The 25,120-nt window shown below is 49.9% G+C and overlaps 1 protein-coding gene across 13 annotated transcripts in view; it reads right to left on the bottom strand.

Annotated features, from left to right (window-relative positions):
• ppfibp1b (PPFIA binding protein 1b) overlaps positions 1–5,903 on the bottom strand; it is a 189,397-nt gene extending 183,494 nt beyond the window's left edge. For all 13 annotated transcript variants that reach the window (XM_072484860.1, XM_072484863.1, XM_072484861.1 and 10 more), the window contains exon 1: positions 5,750–5,903. The gene's annotated coding sequence lies outside the window, so the exon portion shown is untranslated. The remainder of the gene's footprint in view (positions 1–5,749) is intronic.
• Between the last annotated feature and the right edge of the window lie 19,217 nt (positions 5,904–25,120).

Below are 25,120 nucleotides of genomic sequence, written 5' to 3'. Positions count from 1 at the left end.
CATGCATTCAACACAAAAATGTTAACGCATCAACTAGACTGTTTAAAAAAGTTCTCAAAATGAGGTGGTCATATTTTTGCCCTGAAATTGAGTCGATTGCCAGACCATGTCAGAGGGCATCATCCAATTAACCACCAAGTGTGGGATTAAATCCCAAGCAGGCCAGGCTGTTTAGGAACTGACAAAACATTAAATATGTCAATTCAGCATTTTTCTCGTGCAAATGATCAGATTGACGGAATTAGATTTCACAATCTGCCATACTGGAATCTCAACTCCCAGGTTGCTGGTCCACTATCAATAACCACTGTGCTCTTGTACCAAAAATAACATGCGGTGCATGATGTAAATAGCTATACACAGCTAACTTCCATAGCACATAGGGAAAGTGACAGATATAATAAAATTTGTTTTTTCCTTACTGGTGCCCTTGGAAACTAAGCTCATAACACATTAAAAATAAGGTACAGTGGCAACTAAAACATGTTATCACTGAAAGTTTACAGGTAGACATATAAATTGAAGTAATAGAGGCAGCATTCATTTGAAGCAACTGGCTTTGAAAATACTTGCGTCCCAAAATACTCAACTCCACCAATTTCCAGCCTGACAGCAGCTCTATACCTAGTTCTGACTGGCCACAGATGGTGAGCAGGGATTTATTCTGGCCTATTTCAATCCCCTTGAAATATTAACCTGATGCATTTTAAGGACAGCACTTTATTTAATACAGTAGTCCGTATTCGTAGAATAGCTCCCAACAAATCTGCAGTACCAAGGCTGCCACAGAGGGCAGAGAACCTAGTGGAGTGGTGTAGCGACAACAATCTCTCCCTCAATGCCAGCAATACTAAAGAGCTGGTCATTGACTTCAGGAAGCAAAGTACTGTACACACCCCTGTCAGCATCAACGGGGCCGAGGTGGAGATGGTTAGCAGTTTCAAATTCCTAGGGGTGCACATCTCCAAAAATCTGTCCTGGTCCACCCACGTCGACGCTACCACCAAGAAAGCACAACAGCACCTATACTTCCTCAGGAAACTAAGGAAATTTGGCATGTCCACATTAACCCTTACCAACTTTTACAGATGCACTATAGAAAGCATCCTATCGGGCTGCATCACAGCCTGGTATGGCAACTGCTCAGCCCAGGACCGCAAGAAACTTCAGAGAGTCGTGAACACCGCCCAGTCCATCACACGAACCTGCCTCCCATCCATTGACTCCATCTACAACTCCCGCTGCCTGGAGAAAGTGGGCAGCATAATCAAAGATCCCTCCCACCCAGCTTACTCACTCTTCCAACTTCTTCCATCGGGCAGGAGATACAGAAGTCTGAGAACACGCACGAACAGACTCAAAAACAGCTTCTTCCCAACTGTCACCAGACTCCTAAATGACCCTCTTATGGACTGACCTCATTAACACTACACCCTGTATGCTTCATCCAATGCCAGTGCTTATGTAGTTACATTGTATATGATGTGTTGCCCTTTTATGTATTTTCTTTTATTTCCTTTTCATGTATTTAATGATCTGTTGAGCTGCTTGCAGAAAAATACTTTTCACTGTACCTCGGTACACGTGACAATAAACAAATCCAATCCAATCATTTAGCTCTCTTAGGAATAGGAGGCAATTGAGTCAATCACTCCCATTTCATGATTCTGAGACCGGTGTTGGGCAGCCTGCGGCCACATGCAGCCCACCTGGGTCCTGAGTTCAGCCCATGAGACATTTTGTTGACCGCTGCCCGTGTGCAGGGTTTCCACATTCTGCTGATTTCCATCCGCATAGTTATTTTTCCTACCAGTATGACTGAAGTGATCCGCACGTAAAGCAACAGCAAGTGAGGTGCATCACTGTGAAAGCCATGCGCTATCTCTGCGTTCATAGCGTCAATATTTATTTTGTTTTTAATCATTTGAAGTTGATGACAGTTCTATTAATATATAAGTGATCAAGTATTTTCTATAAGTAGTTGTGAAATAGTCAGCATGTATTAAATGTATTTATATTTAATCTTATTCATTGGTCATGGTTCGTGAACAAGCCAGATTTCAATCTTGCGGTCCACCTAGATGAGTGAGACAACTCATGAAGCCCACTCACGAGCCTAGGTTGCCCATTGCTGTATTAAACCATGACTAATCTGTACTTCAATCCCATCGACCTGCCGGCACTCAATATCTCAATGTCTTCATCAGACAAAATTCTATTGCGCGGTCTTGAAAATTTAATATAAACCAGCATCCACGACAGTTTAGGGAATTATGTCGGGGAAAAAAATGCTTCCAGATTTCATGAACAGCTTGGCTCTAATTGAAAGATTATGCCACCTTGTTCTGAACCTCCCAGTCTCAACACAATAAAACCCGGTTATTTTGTTACCATTCCAGGACAGTACATGTAATATCATGGTAGACATAGTCAGATGAGAAATTTGTATTTCAATGGATCGAGTATCAGTTAAAGTAGTCAGTAACTCTGTATCGTTTTTAATTGGTCTCATCTCCTCCCATCAAGATAAAATACCAACAGAAAACAAAGTTTCAATGTGTCTTCCCCATTTTTAAATGCTTTCAGCATTTTCTGCTTTAATTTCTATTATTTAGCATATTGTGTGAATTACATCAGTGGGTTTAAAGTTGCAAAGACTGATTTGTAATGATAGCACAAATAAGGAAAACTGCAAATTGGAAATTATAGATCGGTCATAGGATGCAATAAGGCAAACACAGGTGCTAACTGAGCTGGTCTGCATGTCAAGCACTTTCTTTATCAATCCAAAATTCATCTCCACATCAGGTCTGGACAGGTTTAAAATAATGCATGTTTCTCCTATACTTTTAATCAAAACAGAAAAAGTTCTGTCAACATGCAGCAGTCACCATTGGACAGTCTACTTTACAGGCTTTCAGGTTAATCTACACCCTTTTCGTGCCCTGGAATAAAGCGTGAAAGATGTGAACCATTGGGGGGGGGGGGGGGGGGGGGGGCAAGGCCCCAGGGGCTGGGGCAGCCGGCAAGGCCCCAGGGGCTGGGGGCAGCCGGCAAGGCCCCAGGGGCTGGGGGCAGCCGGCAAGGCCCCAGGGGCTGGGGGCAGCCGGCAAGGCCCCAGGGGCTGGGGGCAGCCGGCAAGGCCCCAGGGGCTGGGGGCAGCCGGCAAGGCCCCAGGGGCTGGGGGCAGCCGGCAAGGCCCCAGGGGCTGGGGGCAGCCGGCAAGGCCCCAGGGGCTGGGGGCAGCCGGCAAGGCCCCAGGGGCTGGGGGCAGCCGGCAAGGCCCCAGGGGCTGGGGGCAGCCGGCAAGGCCCCAGGGGCTGGGGGCGGGGGGCAAGGCCCCAGGGGCTGGGGCGGGGGGCAAGGCCCCAGGGGCTGGGGCGGGGGGCAACGGCCCAGGGCGGGGGGCAACGGCCCAGGGGCTGGGGCGGGGGGCAACGGCCCAGGGGCTGGGGCGGGGGGCAACGGCCCAGGGGCTGGGGCGGGGGGCAACGGCCCAGGGGCTGGGGCGGGGGGCAACGGCCCAGGGGCTGGGGCGGGGGGCAACGGCCCAGGGGCTGGGGCGGGGGGCAACGGCCCAGGGGTTGGGGCGGGGGGCAACGGCCCAGGGGCTGGGGCGGGGGGCAACGGCCCAGGGGCTGGGGCGGGGGGCAACGGCCCAGGGGCTGGGGCGGGGGGCAACGGCCCAGGGGCTGGGGCGGGGGGCAACGGCCCAGGGGCTGGGGCGGGGGGCAACGGCCCAGGGGCTGGGGCGGGGGGCAACGGCCCAGGGGCTGGGGCGGGGGGCAACGGCCCAGGGGCTGGGGCGGGGGGCAACGGCCCAGGGGCTGGGGCGGGGGGCAACGGCCCAGGGGCTGGGGCGGGGGGCAACGGCCCAGGGGCTGGGGCGGGGGGCAACGGCCCAGGGGCTGGGGCGGGGGGCAACGGCCCAGGGGCTGGGGCGGGGGGCAACGGCCCAGGGGCTGGGGCGGGGGGCAACGGCCCAGGGGCTGGGGCGGGGGGCAACGGCCCAGGGGCTGGGGCGGGGGGCAACGGCCCAGGGGCTGGGGCGGGGGGCAACGGCCCAGGGGCTGGGGCGGGGGGCAACGGCCCAGGGGCTGGGGCGGGGGGCAACGGCCCAGGGGCTGGGGCGGGGGGCAACGGCCCAGGGGCTGGGGCGGGGGGCAACGGCCCAGGGGCTGGGGCGGGGGGCAACGGCCCAGGGGCTGGGGCGGGGGGCAACGGCCCAGGGGCTGGGGCGGGGGGCAACGGCCCAGGGGCTGGGGCGGGGGGCAACGGCCCAGGGGCTGGGGGCAACGGCCCAGGGGCTGGGGCGGGGGGCAACGGCCCAGGGGCTGAGGCAGGGGGCAACGCCCACAGGGTGGGGCAGCGGGCAATGCCCAGGGGGTGGAGCAGCAGGCAATGCCCAGGGGGTGGAGCAGCGGGCAATGCCCAGGGGGTGGAGCAGCGGGCAATGCCCAGGGGGTGGGGCAGCAGCCAATGCCCAGTGGCCGGGGCAGCAGCCAATGCCCAGGGGGTGGGGCAGCATGCAATGTCCAGGGGGTGGGGCAGCAGGCAATGCCCAGGGGGTGGGGCAGCAGGCAATGCCCAGGGGGTGGGGCAGCAGGCAATGCCCAGGGGGTGGGACAGCAGGCAATGCCCAGGGGGTGGGACAGCAGGCAATGCCCAGGGGGTGGGGCAGCAGGCAATGCCCAGGGGGTGGGGCAGCAGGCAATGCCCAGGGGGTGGGGCAGCAGGCAATGCCCAGGGGGTGGGGCGGCAGGCAATGCCCAGGGGGTGGGGCGGCAGGCAATGCCCAGGGGGTGGGGCGGCAGGCAATGCCCAGGGGGTGGGGCAGCAGGCAATGCCCAGGGGGTGGGGCAGCAGGCAATGCCCAGGGGGTGGGGCAGCAGGCAATGCCCAGGGGGTGGGGCAGCAGGCAATGCCCAGGGGGTGGGGCAGCAGGCAATGCCCAGGGGGTGGGGCAGCAGGCAATGTCCAGGGGGTGGGACAGCAGGCAATGCCCAGGGGGTGGGGCAGCAGGCAATGCCCAGGGGGTGGGGCAGCAGGCAATGCCCAGGGGGTGGGGCAGCAGGCAATGCCCAGGGGGTGGGGCAGCAGGCAATGCCCAGGGGGTGGGGCAGCAGGCAATGCCCAGGGGGTGGGGCAGCAGGCAATGCCCAGGGGGTGGGGCAGCAGGCAATGCCCAGGGGGTGGGGCAGCAGGCAATGCCCAGGGGGTGGGGCAGCAGGCAATGCCCAGGGGGTGGGGCAGCAGGCAATGCCCAGGGGGTGGGGCAGCAGGCAATGACCCAAAGGGGGTGGGGCAGCAGGCAATGCCCAGGGGGTGGGGCAGCAGGCATTGCCCCAAGGGGGGGGGCAGCAGGCATTGCCCCAAGGGGGGGGGGCAGCAGGCATTGCCCCAAGGGGGGGGCAGCAGGCATTGCCCCAAGGGGGGGTGCAGGCAATGACCTAGGGGTGAGGCAGCAGGCAATGCCCCAAGGGGGGGAGGGGGGGGGCAGGCAATGGCCTAGGGGGTGGGAGTTTGTAGGCAACGCCCAGGGGCTGGGGGAGAGTGGCGCCTGGCCCACGCCCCCGGTTCTTGCTGACACTTTCTCTGGTGTCCCAGGGACGGAGCGCGCTCCCCAGTGGCCCCGGGTAGGCGCGCTTCTGATAACGGTTCCGCCCGGGCGGAGTACCCGGACCGCCCGCTCCGGACTCCCTGCCCCGGACTCAACCCCACATCTTAGGGAGCCCCCAGCCGCACCCACCTGCCACGGCCAGAGCTGCTCTCGGAGAGAAGGAGCGTGGGCGCCGCCACGATCGCACGGGGGATTTGCCCGGCAATGGTTCGGATTGTGGCGTGGACTCCGTCCGACCGACCCGCCGCTCCCCGGCCGCTAGCCGTCCATCATCACGTGACGTCCGGCAAGTCCCTCCCCCACATTGGCCGGCGGTTGGCCCATTGCCAGCCCCGCCTTCCGTCATCCTCTCTCTCCCGATTGGCCAGCCTAACTGTCCGTCTGGGGTAGGGGGCGTGGAGTGCATTCGGGGGCGTGGTCTGGGCGGGGCCCTGGTGGTAGTCACGTGGTGCTGACATTCCCAGGCTGAGGTCAGTGAGGAATGTGTGGGAGTGCATGGGGGTCGGCCAGCAGAACGCAAAGGCACAATGTCTCTGCGCAACTTCTTTAATTAATAGTCATCAGAATCTGGGCTTGAAAAAAATTAATTTGCAGAGTTACAGAAGAAAACTAATTGGATAACTTGTTGAAGAGACAAAAGCCAAATATTCCTCGAAATCTAAAAAAAAGCAGAACGCTGGGAATACTCAGCAGACCTGGCCACATTTGTGGACAGAGAAACAGAGTTAAAATTTTATTGTCAGTGGCTTTTTATCAGATCCGAAAACCCCTTTTCCAGAGAGGAAGCACATGCAGGATGGGCTCAATGCCTCTTTCTGTGCTGCAAGATTCGATGATCCCCAATTCCCTTGAAAGTTATTGTAGAATCCGCTTCTGCCCTTTTATGTTTGCATTACAAATTGTAACCATTCTTTGAACAAGAATAATTCACTTCATCTCCAGCTCCTGATCCAATCACCGTAAATCTGCACAAAGTAAAATGTTGCAGATGCTGGAAATCTGAAATAAAAACAGAAAATGCTGGATGTACTTGGGCAGCATCTGCTGGAAAATGGGATTAAATAGGCGCTTGATGGTTGGTGCGGATACGATGGCCTCTTTCTGTTCTATAAAAACTCATGACAATGAGAGATTATGAGAGAGAAACAGAGTTAACATTCCAGGTTGATACCAGACATGCTGAATATTTCCTACATTTTCTGCGAGAACAGTTTCTCCATCTTTACTCTATCAAACCCATCATAATTTTGAAAATCTCAATTAAATCTTCCATTAACTTTTTTTGTTCCAAGGTGAACAATCCCAGTCATAGCAGTAAATGCATTCCATTTAATTCACATTGCCTCATTCATTTTTCCTATCAAAATGCGTCACTTCACACTTCTCTGTTACAATTGTCTTTGCTTGTTTCCTTGATTGGAAAACGTATGAGAACCAAGGTCTTTGTTAGAGAAATTTTGGGGAAACATTTAAAGCTTTGATGTGAGGATGTTTCCTACGGCATTGGGGCAAAACTGGCACAGGACCAAATGTCTTGGCAATAAAAGACAGTGACACTTAAAAAGACACAAGCACTGGATTAAGTTAATGAACTTATGAAGGAAGCAGGAAACACAAGAAGGAGAAAAGTTAGATGTTCCTCTACCTTCTGCATGGGTGGCAACACAATTATTTAATTTGTTCATCTTCCTTCATTTTTTTTTATTATTCAGGTTTCTCTCATGTCTAAAATGGGGCACTTAGGATTTTGAGTTTGATTTCAGAAAGACAGCCCAGTTTCTCCTTATCATTTAATTTGGAGGGGCACAAGCTTTGCTGCCAAGACATGGCTAGGCTAAGCAGGAGCAAAAGCTGGAAACTGGGCTACAAAACTCATACCTTATCCTACACAAATGTATAGAGGGGGGGGGGGGGGGGGGGGGGAGGGAGTGGTAAATGTGTTTATTATATTTCTCGTCAGTATTATACTGTTGAGAAAGGCACAAATGTTGAGGAAATTGGGAAAATAACAAGTGATGGCTTGAGGAGTGGCAGAGAATGAGGTGTTGGAGGTATTAAAGTGCATCAAGATAGATAAATCCCTGGGACCTGATGAAATGTATCCCAGGGCGTTGTGGGAGGCTAGGGAGGAAATTGCTGGCACCCTAAATGAGGTATTTGAATCATCAACAGCCACAGGAGAGGTGCCTGAAGATTGGAGGGTAGCAACTGTATGTGCCCTTGTTTAAGGAGTGCTGTAGGGATAAACCTGGGAACTACAGACCAGTGAGCCTTACTTCTGTAGTAAGTAAGTTGTCAGAAGGTATTCTGAGGGTCAGGATCTACAGGCATTTAGACAGGCAAGGGCTCATTAGGGAAAGTCAGCATGACTTTGTAAGGGGGAAGTCATGTCTCCCAAATTTGATTGAGTTGTTTGAAGGGGTAACCAAGAAGGTAGACGAGAGCAGTGTGCTCTAGACAGACTTTAGCGAGGCCTTTGACAAGGTATCGCATGGTAGGTTGCTGCAGAAGGTTAAATCTCATGGAATCCAGGGTGAGGTAGTCAATTGGATACAAAATTCGTTTGGCGACTGTGGTGGTATGTATTAGGGGTAATACGGTACACCAGGAATGCCGAGGAGCTAATGGAGGACAGATGCTGGATCCCGATTGGATCCTCCACCTGCTGGGCTCCACCCAGATAGGAGGGATATAAGAACCTGGGTTTAATCCCCGCAGCTGCATTCTGTGAGTGAGCTGCTGGGAACGAGTCTGAACAAGTCTGCTCAATAAAGCCTCGATTGAAGTTCTTTAAGTCTCGCCTCGTGTGTGATCGATGGTGCTACAGCGACCAAAGCCAAAGGGTGGTTGTGGAGTGTTGTTTTTCAAACTGGTGGCCTTTGACCAGTGGTGTGCCTCAGGCATCGTTGCTGGGTCCACTGTTATTTGTTATATATATATATATATAAATAATTTGGATGAGAATGGAGGAGGCATGGTTAGTAGGTTTGCAGATGACACCAAGATTAGTGGATAGTGAAGAAGGTTATATAAGATTGCAACAGGATCTTGACCAATTGGGCCAGTGGGCCAATGAATGGCAGATGGAGTTTAATTTGGATAAATGTGTAGTGATGCATTTTGGTCGATCAAATCAGGGCAGGACCTATTAAGTTAATGATGTGGAGATGCCGGCGCTGGACTGGGGGGAGTAAAAAGTCTTACAACACCAGGTTAAAGTCCAACAGGTTTGTTTCAAACACTAGCTTTCGGAGTACTGCTCCTTCCTCAGATGAATGCCTTATCCTACGCAAATGTATAGAGGGTGGTGGTGGGGCGGAGTGGTAAATGTTGTGTTTATTATATATCTCACCTGAGGAAGGAGCACTGCTCCGAAAGCTAGTGTTTGAAACAAACCTGTTGGACTTTAACCTGGTGTTGTAAGACTTCTTACTGTATTAAGTTAATGGTAGGGAGTTGGGGAGAGATACAGAACAAAGAGATCTAGGAGTGCAGGTTCATGGCTCCTTGAAGGTGGAGTCGCAGGTGGACAGGGTGGTGAAGAAGGCATTGAACATGCCAGGTTTTATTGGTCAGAATATTGAATATATGAGTTGAGACGTCTTGTTGAAGTTGTACAAGGCATTGGTAAGACCACACATGGAATACCATGTTCAGTTATGGTCACCCTAATATAGGAAGGATATTGTTAAACTAGAAAGAGTGCAGAAGAGACTTGATGGTCTGAGTTACACTTTTTTCCCTGGAGTGTAGGGGGCTTAGGGGTGATCTTATAGAGGTCTATAAAATATTGAGGAGCATAGATAAGGTAGATAGTCGACATCTTTTCCCAAAGTTGGAGGGATCTAGAACTAGAGGGCATAGGTCTAAGGTGAGAGGGGAGAGACACAAAAGAGACCAGAGGGGAAATTTCTTCATACAGAGGGTGATGAGCATCTGGAACGGGCTGCCAGAGGCAGTGGTAGAGGTGGGTTACATGGGCAGTGTGGGTATAGAGGGATAGAACATAGAACATACAGTGCAGAAGGAGGCCATTTGGCCCATCGAGTCTGCACCGACCCACTTAAGCCCTCATTTCCACCCTATCCCCGTAACCAAATAACCTCTCCTAACATTTTTTGGTCACTAAGGGCAATTTATCATGGCCAATCCATCTAACCTGCACGTCTTTGGACTGTAGAAGGAAACCGGAGCACCCGGAAGAAACCCACGCAGACATGGGGAGAACGTGCCAACTCGAACGGGAATCAAACCTGGGACCCTGGCGCTGTGAAGCCACAGTGCTATTCACTTGTGCTACCGTGCTGCCCCTATGGGCCAAATGCGGGCAAGTGAGATTAGCTTAGCGATAGAAACTGGGTGGCATGGACAAGCTGGGCCGAAGGGCCTGTTTCCATGCTGTAAACATCAATGACTCTCTGACTATTAAGGTGAGGAGAGTTACTGCTCGCAGCTAGAACACTTTCCCACTTCCCATTTTAAGTTCACAACAGTTGGAAACTAATGTCATCAGATAGGCCACAGTGACATTATTGGAAAGTAATAAGGGTTGGGATGTAAAAATGGGCGGCTCGTCCATCACATCAGATTCTCATTGGCTGAGTTAGGTTAAAATGAACCTCCACAGTGTCACTGCAAATTACTCCCATGTCAGGCTAAATGTAGATGTAAACTTTTAAAACGTTTCCTCAATAAAGCCACACTCAATGCAACAGTTTTACCATACCTGGTGCTTCCAATTACCTGTTCAAGTGTCATTGTAATTAGCTGTAGTCTAGAAAGGACCATTGATATCTGTCTCCATTAAAATAAACAATTGGTTATATATAGCTTGAGGGTTACCACTCCGCAAGTCTGGGCAAAGCGAGAAAGCAGACTTCCATGAACTACCTACCTACCACAAGTATGATTACAAAGCAGTTATCTGGCCCTACAGCCACTAACAGCTGGGCTATTACTGCTCAAAATCACTTCACACAAGTCTTTGACAAGCAACAAAGGAACAGACTATTGTCCTTCAGTTCGGGGTTGACTTGACCCTAGCTCGGAGCATAAAGACTAATGGGTGGTGACGTAAAATGAATGGTATCGGATCAGCCACAAAGTGTACATAGTGCTTGATATCCTGTCCGACTGCAGTCAATGGAATTAAATATCAGGTACTGTGTTAGAATGAGCTGTAATCCAATGCCATCTGTTTAATGCACCACCAGAGATGAATTTCTAACCCAATGTGGCTGCATTAGAATCTGATAACTGTGCTTGATTCAGTCTGTTGCTCAAATGATCCGAACCGTATATTGTAGCCAACTCTTTATATGCTTAGATGTAAATGGTGACTTAAGGGGTGGCACCTGAACCTTTCAGGTAGAATGCTCTGAGTTCAAGTCCCAGTCCAGAGTCCTGCATGCAATTATACTTCAGTGCAGCACTGAGGAAGTGCTGCCCTGCTTGAGGAGCAGTACTAAGGGACTGCTACCCTGTCTGAGGTGTGGTACTCAGGAATTGATACTCTGTCTGAGCAACAGCACTCAGGGACTGCTATCCTGTCTAAGGAGCTGTACTGAGGAAGTGCTGCCCTGCCTGTGGAGCAATACTGAGGGACTGCTACCCTGTTTGAGGAACGTTGCTGAGGGACTGCTGCTCTGTCTGAGCAGCAGCACTAAGGGACAGATATCCTCTCTGAGGAGCTGTACTGAGGAGCAGTGCTGAGGGACTGCTCATTGTTTGAGGAATGGTGCTGAGGGGCCGTTGCTCTGTCAGAGCATCAGCACTGAGGGCCTGCCGGCCTGCCAGAGGAGCAGTACTGAGGGAGTGGTGCACTGTCTGAGCAGCAGTACTGAGGGAGTGCTGCCTTATCTGAGAAGCAGTACTGAAGGAGTGCACTGCCTCAGCAGCAGTACTGAGGGAGTGGTGCCCTGTCTGAGGAGCAGTACTGAAGGAGTGGTGCCCTGTCTGAGCAGCAGTACTGAGGGAGTGGTGCCCTGTCTGAGGAGCAGTACTGAAGGAGTGGTGCCCTGTCTGAGCAGCAGTACTGAGGGAGTGCTATGCTGTCTGAGGACTGGTGCTGAGGGCATGGTGCCCTGACTGAGGAGCAGTACTGAGGGAGTGCTATCCTGTCTGAGGACTGTGCTGAGGGCATGGTGCCCTGACTGAGGAGCAGTACTGAGGGAGTGCTATGCTGTCTGAGGACTGGTGCTGAGGGCATGGTGCCCTGACTGAGGAGCAGTACTGAGGGAGTGCTATCCTGTCTGAGGACTGTGCTGAGGGTATGGTGCTCTGACTGAGGAGCATTACTGAGGGAGTGCTATCCTGTCTGAGGACTGATACTGAGGGTGTGGTGCCCTGACTGAACAGCAGTAAGGGGAGAGTTCTGCACAATCGGGGATGCCGCCTTTTGGATAAGAGGTTAAACTGAGGCCCCACCAGCCATCTCAGTTAAATGCAAATAGTACTATGTCAAAGAAGACCAGAGGAGTTATCTCCGGTGTCATGGCCAATTTTTATCCCTCAGACAACTTCACCAAAATAGTCTGTGGGAGCTTGCTGTGTGCAAATTGACTGCCACCTTTTCTACATTATAACAGTAACTGTGCTTCAAAAAGTACTTCATTTACTGTAAAATATTTGGAGATGTCCAGTGTTTGACTCCCTACTGAAGGACAGATCTGAGGCGTTTAAGACAGACGGCCCTGACCTAGACAAGAAACCCAGGTACAAGCTCCGCAAAGCCATCTGTGATGCCAAGAGAGAATATCAAACCAAGCTAGAGTCACAGACAGACTCTCGGCGGTTGTGGCAAGGACTAAACAACATAACGGGCTACAAAGCGAAGCCGAACAGTATCTCTGGCAGCAGCACACCCCTCCCCGATGAACTCAATGCATTCTATGCTCGGTTCGAGCAGGTAACCAACAATCTGCTCTCGAGTGCCCCAGCAGCCAATAATTCACCCATACCCACCATCACAGCTTCCGAAGTCAGATCGGCCTTCCTGAAAGTGAACCCTCGGAAGGCGACGGGCCCGGACAGAATCCCTGGTCGTGTACTCAGAGCCTGTGTGGACCAGCTGGCAGAGGTATTCGCGGACATCTTTAACCTGTCCCTACTCCACTCCAAGGTCCCCACCTGCTTCAAGAAGACCACCATCAAGAAGAACCAGGCAACGTGTCTCAATGACTACCGTCCGGTGGCTCTGATGTCAGTCGTAATGAAGTGCTTCGAGAGGGTGACCATGAAGCGCATCACCTCCATACTCCCAGAACGCCTTGATCCACTGCAATTCGCATACCATTGCAACCGGTCCACATCAGACGCCATTTCCCTGGCCCTACACTCAACCCTAGAGCATCTCGAAGACGAGGACTCCTACATCAGACTCCTATTTATTGACTACAGCTCCGCCTTCAACACCATAATCCCAGCCAAGCTCATATTAAAGCTCTAAAACCTAGGACTTGGCTCCCCACTCTGCAACTGAATCCTCGATTTTCTGACCAACAGAGCACAATCAGTAAGAATGAACAACAACACCTCCTCCACAATAGTCCTCAACACCGGGGCCCCGCAAGGCTGCGTACTTAACCCCCTACTCTACTCCCTGTACACACACAACTGCGTGGCAAAATTCCATCTACAGGTTTGCTGACGATACAACAATAGTGGGCCGCATCTCGAATAATGACGAGTCAGAATACAGGCGGGAGATAGAGAACCTAGTGGAGTGGTGTAGCGACAACAATCTCTCCCTCAATGCCAGCAAAACTAAAGAGCTGGTCATTGACTTCAGGAAGCAAAGTACTGTACACACCCCTGTCAGCATCAACGAGGCCGAGGTGGAGATGGTTAGCAGTTTCAAATTCCTAGGGGTGCACATCTCCACAAATCTGTCCTGGTCCACCCACGTCGACGTTACCACCAAGAAAGCACAACAGCGCCTATACTTCCTCAGGAAACTAAGGAAATTCGGCATGTCCACATTAACCCTTACCAACTTTTACAGATGCACTATAGAAAGCATCCTATCGGGCTGCATCACAGCCTGGTATGGCAACTGCTCGGCCCAAGGACCGCAAGAAACTTCAGAGAGTCGTGAACACCGCCCAGTCCATCACACGAACCTGCCTCCCATCCATTGACTCCATCTACACCTCCCGCTGCCTGGGGAAAGAGGGCAGCATAATCAAGGATCCCTCCCACCCGGCTTAATCACTCTTCCAACTTCTTCCATCGGGCAGGAGATGCAGAAGTCTGAGAACACGCACGAACAGATTCAAAAACAGCTTGTTCCCCACTGTCACCAGACTACTAAATGACCCTCTTATGGACTGACCTCATTAACACTACACCCTGTATGCTTCATCCGATGCCAGTGATTATGTAGTTACATTGTATATGTTGTGTTGCCCTATTATGTATTTTCTTTTCTTCCCTTTTCTTCCCATGCACTTAATGATCTGATGAGCTGCTCGCAGAAAAATACTTTTCACTGTACCTCGGTACACGTGACAATAAATAAATCCAATCCAATCCAATTTGGTAATGGTGCTGAAGAAATAAAAATATTTCTTCCCCAATGGTCAGAGCTGGGCTGCTCTCCTTTTTAACCAATAAGCTAATGTTGAAAATGATCTTAACGAATAAACCAACAACAAAAAAACAAATAAATGCAGGGATATTAACACTGGTGAGGATGGGCAATTGATTAATCCGCTGCTTCAAGTTTCGATCAGCCTCACAGAGCTTCACTGGAATCCAGCACAAAATGCAAACCTTCCCTTGCTGGTAAAAAAAGTTTTGATCATTTTCGGCAAAATCTTATATTCACCAGATTGCTGTGATCAGATTCTACTTCCCAAATATCGATGCTTGTAGCAATCTGTTTTTCTTCCCATTTTGAAGAAGAATGTGCAAAACAGAAGAAAAGTCAGGCAGATTCTGTAATTTATTCTAATTCATATTTGTGGACAGATTTCATGAACACATTGCAGAATTCCAAGTTCTGGGATTTCATATTATATTTAGGTGCTTCTGATATTAAAGTTGTAACTTCGGAGTAAGCAAATTGTAAGAATTTAGGACCAAATCTCCCAACCCATGTTGATTTTAGCATCTAATTCGTAAGTTCTTTTCATGCTCCGGATGTGTGTATTGCTGGCTAGGTCAGACTTTATTGCCTGTCCCTTGTTGCCCAGAGAAGGTGATGGTGGGCAGTGTAGCCACGGAAAATGGCTGCTTCCGATTAATCTGGCCAAAACCCAGTTTGAAATGGCTAACCCGAGAGACTGCTGGAAAAAGCAGCTAACAAGACACAAGCAGGCAGCTGCAGACAGTATTGCATATTCGGCTCTGGGGAAGTTAGCCCAGATCGATACTCAGGGCTATCAACAGCCCATCAACCCAGGTATTTGCAGTTACATTCAGGACTGTTTGCAGCCCATCTATCCAGACATCTGCAGTTAAATCGGCTATCCCCGGGAACAATTGCAACATAATAGCAATTGAATACCGGGCCAGACCTGTCGGCGCCTGCAGTGGCCGAAACAAAGACAGGTGAACGACCACCCCCCGATCGAGGAATCGCCTCACCATTGGACACATCGACCCCAGGGATTGGGAACAAATCCAATCACTTGGGACTCAGGGTCAAGGGCCGCCCCGGGAGACTGGAAGCCCCTGGGCCCTATAAAAGTGAGGGGCCAAGTTCAGATCTCTCTCTCTCTCCTCTTCGCCTGCTCGAGACCTTCGCAAGACCAGCAACCGGCAACTGTAAGTTTGAATCCAGCGATCGCTATCCGGTAGAGACACCTAGCCACCGACCTGTAGCAGCCTTTTGAATCCCGCGGGCCAGATCTGATTGGACAAGTCATTCGTTTCCCTGACCTGGTGGGCTCTTCCTAAGTTAAGTATTGGCCAGTAGTGATAGGTTTATTATATAGATAGTAGTATTAGTGTATTAATATTGCTTGTTGTATATAATAAATGACCGTTGTTTTAATCCTTACTAAGCGGTGTGCTGTATTATTAATCATAACTTGAACTTGAACCACGTGGCGGTATCATAAAGATACCTGGCGACTCATGAGCAAAGGTGACGTAATCAGAGCCAATAGACTAAGGCTAAAAAGAGCAACAGCAGCCACCATCTTGAATGTTTAAAAATAAATTTTGAGTACCCAATTATGTTTTTTACAATTAAGGGCCAATTTAGCATGGCTAATTCACCTACCATGCACATCTTTGGGTTGTGGGGGTGAAACCCTTGCAGACAAGGGGAGAATGTGCAAACTCAACACAGACAGTGACCCAGTGCCAAGATTGAACCTGGTTCCTCAGCGCAGTAAGCAGCGGTGCTAACCACTGCGCCCTGTGCCGCCGTAGGTAGCATCTTGAATTAGTGGTAGTGATAGTTTGATAGACTTCAGAGGACAGTTCAAAGTCAACCATGTTGGTGTGGGACTAGAGTCACGTACAGATCAGACAATATGCTAATATGTCTGGCAGGTGGGTATTGAGAGGCCATTCCCCCTGGCCGGAGTTTTGCATCTTGCACTCATCAGGAGAAACACAAGAAAACCAAATTCAAACAAACACAAGAATTTTACTGCAGGTGAAAAACCTGCTGAATGATTGCCTCGTCTAATTGGCCAAGGCATTGCCATAGAGAAAGCAATTGGCTCCCCAAGCTAGTGGGATGTGATTGTTTGAAATTTGACATTCTTGTGTTTGTCCGGACGAGTGCAAGATAAGACAATAAAACATAGGAAGAGAAGTAGACCATTCGGCCCATCGAATCTGCTCCACCAGATTCTGCACTGTAAATTCTATGATTCTATGATTCAATGAGATCATGACTGATCTAATATGATAATCCTCAACTCCACTTTCCCGCCTTATCCCCATAACCCTTGATTCCCTGACTGACTGAAGGTCTATCTATCTATCTTGTCTCCCAAGTCTCTCTTTTCAGCAATATCCAAGTTCTGTACTACTATAATGACTATTAAAGGCACTATGTCAATGCAAGTCATTGTTGTTATTGGGCCACTACAATTTAAGTATGTGACCACATTATTTTTCTTTTCAAGTCCTAACGAACACATAGCATCTGAAAAATGATACCACTGCTTGTTTCAGGGCATTTCCATTTGAGCTACCGCTCATCATTACTTTAGGCTACGATTACAAGGTTACACCTGTGTCCAAATTTACATTATTCCACCATTATCAATTTAACATAATGTGAAATGTTGAAAGGATCGGGGAATGTATCTCTGCACAATTCTCATTCTTTTAGATTCAAGGATACGGTGAATTGTAAAAGGATTACATATGGAATTCTGGGTGGTTGAGTGAACCATGAGACTATAAATTACCCTAGAGGTTTCAATGAAATTAGGAGGCATGGCAGCAAAGTTCAGAATGGTGCATGGATGTAATTCAAAGCTTGACTAATTCATAGCCTTAGGCTCGCCTCTATTTATTATACAATATTCACTTTCAGTTGAATGGAATAAATTCAATTGTAAGGTAAAAGTACTCCTGGCGGAGAATTGAAGAGTGTGAGAGGCTGCTGTGATGTCATTGCATCAGAATAGCATTGTCCCTTGAATCACATTAGGGTATTATTATGCATATAATAGTGAATAATTGGTGTGTGGGAGCAATCACAAGAAGGTATTCTCACAGATTTTTAAATGACTTTATCTGAGCCTGAAATGAGACTTCTTATTGCAATAAATCCCCGCTGAAGATTAATTATATATTTAATTTCTCCTCTCCTGAAGACATTGCCTTTTCCTTAATTATTTCATGGGATGAGGGTGTCACTGGCAAATGTCCTGGGGTCGATAATAATAATCATCTTTATTTTCACAAGTAGGCTTACATTAACAGTGCAATGAAGTTACCGTGAAAAGCCTCTAGTCATCACATTCCAGCATCTGTTCGGGTACACGGAGGGAAAATTCAGAATATCCAAATTACCTAACAGCGCGTAACAGTTCCTAGTTGGGTTTATTAACTCTGATAATGCAGTTAAAGACACATGTGCAGTTATATTGCCCATTTCATGACCTCAGGACGTCCCTAAGCACTTTGCAGTCAATAGAGCACTTTTGAAATGTTGTCACTCTCCTACATTATATGAGAGACTGCACTGTGTAAGAATAAAATCATTTTTCTTCCAATTTTAACCCAAGTAGATGGGTTTTGATTGCATTAAAATTAGACCCCATATCTCCCAATTTACCAACTATTAGAATGATCTTTCCCCGCTTTCACTTGGCTGTACAGAACCTGATTATTGCTGAAAAGAGAAACATGTTGCCAAAACTTTTTATCTTGCACTCATTAGGACAAACACAAGAATGCCAAATTTGCCATAATTTGAAATTTGTCATTCTTGTGTTTGTCCTGATAAGTGCAAGCTGAAAAGATTTGACACCATAAGCGCCATTGAATGGCCTGATTGCACCCGGCTCAGTGACGCGATGAGGCCGTTAAATCTCGCAAGAGGCCTCTCGCGAGATTTGCAACGCTTGGAACGCCTCGCAAGATCTAACGAGATCTCGCGATCTGGATCTCGCCCTCACTGGGCATTATCCAAATTAACATATTTATGTGAGCCATTAAGCTCATTTAAATATGTCTATGTCAGATTAGCCCAAGGCCCAGGAATTAACTGCCTGCCTGGGCGGCCTCGCTATGGCGCTGTCTAGCACTGGTCCACACAAATGTGGAACAGGCTTAACAGCACTTTAGTGGGGGAGTTAATTGGAAGTCCCTAGGTGGTTGGGCTCTGGGCAGGGTTGTATCTAGGTGCTCCCGCTGGCACCTGGGCATCTTGGCACTGCCACTCAGGCACCCAGGCTGTGCCACTCTGGCAGTGCTAAGGTGCCCGCCCAGTGGCCTGGTCGCCTGTGCCAGGGATTGGGCCCAGGAGTGCCCTGCCCTTATGAGGTGGGGTGAGGGGGATCACAAGGACCCCCCTAAGAGGTAGGCTGGGGCAGTGGAGGGGTCTGGAGGCTGCGGTGAGGAAGCTGAGGGGGCATTTCAGTGCAGTCTCAGCGGGGCGTTCCCGACCGAGGCCAAAAAAACAGCAGAGTCCCATTAGATCACCTTGCTAAAGGTGCTTAAAACAGGACTCCCTTTTCAGCATGATCCACCATTTTCTTGCTTCCAAAAAAATCTCCATTATATTCCCTGTTACCTCTTAGTATAAAAGCCCAATTTCTCATAAGAAGATAAGAAATGTGAGAAGAAGGAAGCTACTTTGCCGTTTGAGTGCTCTGCTATCCAATGAGATCTTCTCCCTCAACTCACCTTCCCGCATCATCTCCATATTCCTTAATTCCCTGAATACCCAAACATCTATTGATTTCTGTCTTGGCCATACTCAAAGGCTAAGCAGTCACAGTTCTCTGAGGTAGAGGCTTCCAAAGCCTTACTTCATAACACTACATTCCTAGTCTCATTCTCGTGAATCCTCTCTGTGACCTTTCAATGGCTCCAGTTTCCCTCCTATAATTGGAATGGAAGCAAAAACACGCCATGAAGCATGTTCCTCAGCAGACCATAATTTGCCTTGCCATGACTTTTATTCAATTCATTTAGTTTTCATGTGGAATTGACTCACCACGGGATATGACTTCAAAGGAGATGAAAGCTGTGTGAAATTTCACCTTGACCCCTTACAATTTTACAAAATTCAAGCGAACCGACCTTACAATCCACAATACTCCACCGTGACTGGATGAACTCCACGCTTTTCACTTGCAAAGCCCAAGCCGGACTGGGAAAACAATGATTCATACAGTGTGTTCCTGTCTATAGATGGATGAAATGTTCCATCTTATCCTCAACCAGATATTGATGCAGCACAACAGAGCATTAAGGACCACATTTTGAGTTAGGATTTTATTCCCCACAGTTCAGATACCTATAAAATTTAAATCAAAATTGTAGGTGTGATTATCCCAAGAAGAGACCATTAGAGCAATGAAATACAAATTTCTTTCATGCTTCCCATCCAGTTAAATCGCCATTTGATGTAAGAAATAAATAATCCTGGCTCTCAACTCCCAGTTCAGCACTGAGGGAGTGTTGCATTGTCAGAGGTGCCATCTTTCGATGAGACATTATGCCAGAGACTTTATGTGTCACGGCACCAGGGACCCGGGTTTGATTCCGACCTTGGGTGACTGGTTGTGTGGAGTTTACACATTCTCCCTGTATTTGCATGGGTTTCCTCCGGGTGCTCCAGTTTCCTCCCACAATCCAAAGAAGTGCAGGTTAGATGGATTGGCCATGAATAAAATTGCCCTTTTAGTGTCCAAAGACATGTAGGTTAGGTTAAGTGTGCTCTTTCAAAGGGTCGGTACAGTATCGATGGGCTGAATGGCCTCCTTCTGCACTGCAGTCATTCTATGATGATCACACTGCTGTTGTGGGATCTTGCTGTGCCCAATTCATTTTTCTGTGTTTCCTACGTTGCTTTAGTGATTACATTTCAATAAATATTTCATTAGACTTCCGGTGGCGGCTATGAAGGAGTAAAGTCGCACATTTGGTGGCTCCCACTCGGGTCGGAATTTTGGATCTTTTCACCCGATTTTTTACCAGACTTGATTTGAAAAATTGATGATAGAGGCAATTGTGTACTGGAGTCCCACATTGGTGCATGGAGAGGAGGACGAGAAGTGCTCGCAAAGGCAGAAACAGAAGAACAGAGAAGGCTTGTGCTGAAGCTGCACCGGGAGGAAGCATGGCGGAGGACCGGGCCTCTGGCTTGTCGACCCAGCGGTTAGTGGAGTAGCTGATGCAAGTTATCCAGGAGGGCTTCGCCAAGCAAAAGCAGGACTGCTTGGACCCGAGTAAAGAGGCAATTGCGCGGCTGGAGCTTAGATTGGAATGCCCAAGATCGGGCGATCCAGAAAGTAGAGAAGGTGCTGGCTGACCAGGAGGAACATCAAACTGCAGTGGAGTTGGAGGTGGGGATGCTGAGAGACCAGCAGAAAAGGCTCCTGGAGAAGGTTGAGGACCTAGAGAACAGGTCCCGCCGGCAGAACTTGAGAATCGTTGGGCTCCCGGAGAGGTCCGAAGGAGTGGTCGCTGGGGCATACATAGCGGGCATGTTCGAGAAGCTGCTGGGGGATTGGGCATTCCCCCGACCCTCAGAGGTGGACAGGGCTCACAGAGCGCTCGAAAGGAAACCGCCAATGGGAGACCCCCCCAAGGGCAATGGTGGTGAGATTCCACAGGTATTTGGATAAGGAGCGTATTTTACAGTGGGCCAAACAGACACGGAGCTGTAATTGGGACAACAGTATTCTGCGGATCTATCAGGACCTGAGTGCGGAGGTGGCCAGGAGAAGAGCGGGGTTTAACCAGATAAGGTTGACCCTTTTCAAGAAAAAGGTGAAGTTCGGGCTGTTTTATCTGGCCCGCCTCTGGGTCACATATTTTTATTTCGAGTCGCCTGAGGAAGTGTGGACTTCGGAAAAGGAAAGGACTGGTGTCGGACTGAGAACTTTTAACTTTGCTGCAACGTTTATGTCCAAAAAAGTTACTCGTTTATCGTTTTGCGGAAGTTATTTGTAATGCCTTCTGTATTGATCTGGGGCCAGTTGCAGAGCTGAGTGAGTTAAAGTTTGCATTTGCACTGTTGGGGGATGGAGGTATGTTTGTCTAGATGCTGGATCTTTTTGCTTGATCTTCTCTTTGTTTAACTGGGGGGGGGGGGGGGGTTTCTCTCTGTCGGGCAATTGTATTGGGATTGTTTTTCATTTGAATATGTATGTATGAGCGGGGGGAGGGTGGGGTGGGAACAATAGGTGGGAGAATGTCTGGCGTCAGGGGCGAGGGCCACCAAGATGGCTGGGCGGGCGAGCTTACAGAAGCGTAGTGGGGGGTGAGCAGATGTTAGGCTTATCAAAGGGGTTGATTTATTTTGTGCTGTTACTGGGGTGGGAGGGGGGAAAATGTTCTGCTGACAAGGGAGGGACTGTTGCTGAGGGACAGAGAGGAGGTCGGGGGCGGAGGCTGCCTGGGGCGGGCCGGTGGAGGCGTGAGGCACGGGCTGGCGTCTGGCCCAAGAGAGGGGATGGCTGATCGGCGAAGTGGGGGGGGGCATGAGCTCCCGAACTAGACTGATCACCTGGAATGTAAGGGGGCTAAATGGGCCGGTCAAGAGGGCACTCGTGTTCACGCATTTGAGAGGTCTGAAGGCGGACATGGTAATGCTGCAGGAGACGCACCTTAGAGTAGTTGACCAGATTAGATTAAGGAAAGGTTGGGTTGGATAGGTTTTTCACTCGGAACTGGAATCGAAGACTAGAGGGGTCGTGATCCTGATCAACAAGCGAGTGGTGTTTGAGACGGGAAGAATAGTTTCGGATGTGGGAGGCCGGTACATTATGGTCAGTGGGAAATTGGAGGGGGTGCAGGTGGTACTAGTAAATGTATATCTGCCAAATTGGGATGATGTGGAGTTTATAAAGAGGATGCTGGGGAAGACACCGGACCTGGATTCGCATAAGCTGGTCGTGGAAGGGGACTTCAACACAGTTATTGACCCTGGTTTAGACCGGTCAAGCTCAAAAACGGGCAGGGTGCCATCAATGGCAGAGGAACTAAAAGGGTTCATGGAGCAGATGGGAGGGGTGGACCCATGGAGATTTGGGCAGCCGAGAGTGAAGGAGTTCTCCTTCTACTCACACGTGCATAAAGTGTATTCCCGGATTGATTTCTTTATTTTGGGCAGGGCTGTACTGACAGGGGTGGTGGACACAGGGTACTCACCGATCACAATCTCAGAACATGCCCCGCACTGGGTTGACCTACAGGTTAGTACAGACAGTAACCAGTGCCCGCAATGGAAATTAGACATGGGACTTTTAGCGGACAAAGAGGTGTGCGGGCGGTTGAGGAAATGTATTCAGAACTACCTGGAGGTCAATGACACGGGGGAAATTTCGGCAGCGGTGGTCTGGGAGGCATTGAAGCCGGTGGTAGAGGGGAGCTGATCTCGATACAGGCCCATAGGGAGAAGGTAGACAGGGCAGAGACGGACCGATTGGTAAAGGAGATATTACAGGTCGACAGGAGGAATGCGGAGACCCCAGAGACAGGGCTTTTAAGGGAACGGCGAAGGCTACAGGCGGTGTTCGGCTTGTTAACCACAGGAGGGGCGGTAGAGCAGCTGAGAAAGGCGAGGGGTGCGATTTATGAGCATGGAGAGAAGGCCAGCAGAATGATTGCACAGCAGCTTAGAAAGAGGGAGGCAGCCAGGGAGATAGGGAAAGTAAAGGATGGAGGCGGGAACCTGGTGGGAGACTCAGCAGGAGTGAATAAGGCATTTAAGGAGTCTTATAGTAGGCTGTACGGGTTGGAACCCCCACCTGGGCCGGAGGGGATGAGGCACTTCCTAGGGGGGCTGAATTTTCCGAAGGTGGGTGGGAAGTTGGTAGAAGGGCTGGGAGCCCCGATCGGGATCGAAGAGATAGCGGAGGGGCTGAAGGCCATGCAGTCGGGTAAAGACCCGGGGCTGGATGGGTACCCAGTGGAGTTCTATAAAAAGTTCTCTGGGATATTGGGGCCGCTGTTGATGAGGACATTCAATGGGGCAAGGGAGAGAGGGGTGCTTCCCCCAATGATGTCACAGGCCACGATCTCGCTGATCCTGAAGCGGGACAAGGACCCGGAGCTGTGTGGGTCCTACAGGCCGCTATCCCTATTGAACGTGGACGCCAAACTGCTGGCCAAAACTTTGTGCTCTAGGATTGAACACTGTGTTCCGGTCATTTTGGGGAGGACCAGACGGGGTTTGTTAAGGGAAGGCAGTTGGTGGCCAATGTAAGAAGGTTGTTAAATATGATCATGATGCCCCCAGAAGGTAGGGAGGTCGAAGTAGTGGTCGCAATGGACGCAGAGAACGCGTTTGATTGAGAGGATGGGGGATATGTTTATAGAGGGGAGCTTTCCTAGTTTGAGGGAGCTGGAGGAGAAATTTGGATTGGCGAGAGGAAATGAATTTAGGTACCTGCAGGTGTGGGACTTCCTACGTAGGCAGGTCTCAATCTTCCCGCTCCTACCACCAAGGGGGATACAGGATAGGGTAGTTTCCAGAGTGTGGGTGGGAGAAGTGAAGGTCTCTGACATCTATAAGGAACTCATGGGGTCAGAGGATACGCAGACTGAGGAGCTGAAGCGCAAGTGGGAGGAGGAGTTCGGAGGAGAGATAGAGGATGGTCTCTGGGCGGATGCGTTGAGTAGAGTCAACACGTCCACAACATGCGCCAGGCTCAGCCTGATACAGTTTAAGGTTGTTCACCGGGCTCACATGACAGTGGCCCGGGTGAGCAGGTTCTTTGGGGTAGAAGATAGGTGCGCAAGGTGTGCGGGGGGGCCAGCGAACCATGTCCGCATGTTTTGGACATGCCCAAAGCTCAGGGGATTTTGGCAGGGGTTTGCAGATGTCACGTCCACGGTATTAAAAACAAGGGTGGCACAGAGTCCGGAGGTGGCGATTTTCGGGGTGTCGGAAGATCCGGGTATCCAGGAGGAGAAAGAGGCAGACGTTCTGGCCTTTGCTTCCCTGGTCGCCCGGAGATGGATATTATTAGCTTGGAGGGACTCAAAGCTCCCGAAGTCGGAGACCTGGTTTGGAGAAAATCAAGTTCGCCTTGAGAGGGTCACTGTTAGGGTTCGGCCGGAGGTGGCAACCGTTTGTCGACTTCTTTGCGGAAAATTAATCGTCAGCAGAAGGGGGGGGTTACTTTAGCTGAGAGTAGGGGGTTAATAAAGGTGGGACCTGTAAGGGAGGAAGCTGGCATTTGCACTATATTTATAGATTCATGTACATTGTTTATTTTGTTGTTGCAAAACCAAAAATACCTCAATAAAATGTTTATTACAAAAAAAAATCATTATCCACAAAGTACTTTGGGACGTCCTGTCGTCACATGAGGCACTATATAAATGATACAAGTGCTTTTGGTACAAATTCAGTCACAGGCAACCGTGGTCACCTTCATTTCCCAGGGGGAAGGATGCATCACTGGTCAATTCCCGTGCGGCCCCTGTGTTGTTGCTTGAGGATATGGGCGCATGCAGGGATGCATCTGCATGTTGATTTGCCATATCCTGACACTGCACAGCTCAACTTGCTGGTGCGACGATCCCAAATATGTGCAGCGAGTGTGCAAGCATCATCTCCATTGTCTACTCATGAAAACAGAAATGTACAACTGAAGTCATGTTGTTCAAAGGGACAAGAAACCCAGCTAAATGCATTTTTGGAACTTTTCATATTGCAAAGTGTCTGATAGGTAATCTGGAGTGTTATTTGGAGTCCTCAGAGGGTCATTTCTACTCTTGACCCCTCCTCCACCGCTAGAGCCTCTAGTGCACATCTATCCATCTGAATCCCTCTACCTACCTCGATGTTCCATTTGTAAGAATTTAATTTAATAGAATCATAGGCCCCCTACAGTGCAGAAG

Source organism: Scyliorhinus torazame, chromosome 19, assembly GCF_047496885.1.
Source record: "Scyliorhinus torazame isolate Kashiwa2021f chromosome 19, sScyTor2.1, whole genome shotgun sequence".
In the NCBI taxonomy this organism is placed as follows: Eukaryota; Metazoa; Chordata; class Chondrichthyes; order Carcharhiniformes; family Scyliorhinidae; genus Scyliorhinus; species Scyliorhinus torazame.
The sequence above is the reverse complement of the archived record's forward strand: the minus strand, read 5'-3'. Positions and strand labels throughout refer to the sequence as shown.